The following is a 2,222-nucleotide window of genomic DNA, read 5'->3' as shown; positions in this document are numbered from 1 at the left end:
GTGTTTTACCACCAGCCCCATTAATAAATTTTGTGTTACAGTGTGTCATATTAGTTATTTGCTTTGACTAAGTGAATATGTTACAGAATTCTTATTCGTTGAGTTAAATTTAATTTATAGTTTGTGCCTATGACAATGTCTTATTAAAACATACATAATGTAAAAGAAAAAACCTAGGTTTGTACTTTTTTGACCAAGAAAATCTAAAACATGCATTTATAAGCATAAGTAGAACTATTTTTATTTGAAAAAATAAAATTGTATATATCTTACAAGTAGTGAAACAAGTTTAATTCATTCTTATCTGCCATACTGTCCCCCTCACAATTTATTACTCGTAAGCCATTTACATCGTTTGCTTCCCTGTAATTTCGCTGCTTGACAACATATAATAACAACTATAATAAAGTGAAGTTTTAAATTTTATTTTGTTTCCATACTAAGGTATATTAAATTCTGCCTTCCATGTTCTGTGGAATCTCACGCCAAAGGCGTTTTTGAGGAACTGGATCATGACTGCTAAAGCAGGTCTATCACCCTGTTGCTGTAGCCAAATTCATTGTCATACTAGGAAATAAGCTTAATAAAGTGGTTGTTGAGGGCAATGTAAGCTCCAGCATTGAAAGCAGAACAGTGGGTGCCGCTGTTGAAATCACAGGAGACAAGCTAATGCTCAGTGTAGCCCAGGATGCCCTTGAGCAGGCCCTCCGATGCCTGCCTCACCACCTTTTTGATGACATAATATTTGGCAGTTTTTTCCAAACAGCAGGTCAGGTCCACAATTAACAGTTTGGTGATGGGGACACAGAAGGCCATGCCAGTGAGCTTCTCGTTCAGCTCAGGGTGACCTTGCCCATGGTTTTGGCAGTGCCAGTAGATGCAGGGATGATGTTCTTTAGAGCCCTCATGCCACAGTTTCCTGGAGTGGCCATCCACGGTCTTTGGGGTGGCAGTGATTGCATAAACTGTGGTCATGAGTCCCTCCACAATGCCGAAGTTGTCATGGATGACCTTGGCCAGGGATGCTAAGCAGTTGGTGGTACAGGAGGCGTTGCTGACGATCTTGAGGCTATTGTCATATTTCCCATAGTTCACGCCCATCACAAACACGGGGTCCTCAGTAGAGGCGGCAGAGATGATGACCTTTTTGGCTCCCCCTGCAAATAAGCTCCAGCCTTCTCCATGGTGGTGAAGACTCTGGTGGACTCCACAACATATTCAGTGCCAACATCACCCCATTTGATTTTGGTAGGATCTTGGTCCTGGAAGATGGTGATGGGATTTCCATTGATGACAAGGTTCCCATTCTCAGCCTTGACGGTACCATGAAATTTGCCGTGGGTAGAATCATACTGGATCGTGTAGACTATGTAGTTGAGGTCAATGAAGGGGTCATTGATGGTGACAGTATCCCCTTTACCAGAATTAAAAGCAGTCCTGGTGACCGGGTTCCCAATATAGTCAAATCCATTGACTCTGGCCTTCACCTTCACCATGGTGTCTCAGGGAAGTGGCTGGTGATGCATGAGAATATGCAGCTGTCTGTCGAACCAGAAAAGCAGAGAGCCTGAAATTGTTCTTAATGATTACAAGTACAAAGCAAAATGCCTTAAATGATTGTAAAAGCTTTCTTGAATTATTCAACAGTTCATTTCACCTAGGGGGCAGTGATGAGCTAGGGGGAAAAAATGACCACATTGGTAGTGCAGATTGCCACTCTCACTCTTGCAAATAATTTTAATTGCTCTCCTAAATTGTCTGTCTTGGAAAAAAAATTTGAGTTGAATAAATTTCCAAATATTTATGTTTCTCTAGCAACCCACTCACAGCAATTCCAAATTGATTATATGTTGACATTCACTAAAATATTAAAGGAAAATTTAACATTTAAAATTTGGAAGTTTGATATTTTTTATATCTGATGTGATGTTGGCCTTCAATTTTTCACAACTGCTTAAACTAACTGCAGTTGATTCTCATTATTCACAGATTCCATATTTGTAAATTCCCCTATGAGCTAAAATTTATTTGTAATCCTCCAATTAATACTTGAGGCACTTTTGCCATCATTTGTGAACATTCACAGAGCAGCCAAATTTTTTATTTGCCTGATATAAAACAGCTAAGGTAGAGCAAGGTGACTTTCTGTCTTCTTGTTTCAATTCTCATATCCTAATCAGTGACCTTTCTGAGATCTCTTTGTGCAGTGTTCTTTGCACTAT

The 2,222-nt window shown here is 39.6% G+C and overlaps 1 pseudogene; it reads right to left on the bottom strand.

Moving 5' to 3' along the window:
• Window positions 1–519: 519 nt before the first annotated feature.
• LOC112631053 lies at window positions 520–1,496 on the bottom strand (annotated as a pseudogene).
• Between the last annotated feature and the right edge of the window lie 726 nt (window positions 1,497–2,222).

Source organism: Theropithecus gelada, chromosome 9 (assembly GCF_003255815.1).
Source record: "Theropithecus gelada isolate Dixy chromosome 9, Tgel_1.0, whole genome shotgun sequence".
Taxonomy (NCBI): domain Eukaryota; kingdom Metazoa; phylum Chordata; class Mammalia; order Primates; family Cercopithecidae; genus Theropithecus; species Theropithecus gelada.
Note: the sequence above shows the minus strand (reverse complement) of the source record. Positions and strands in the feature narration are given on the sequence as shown.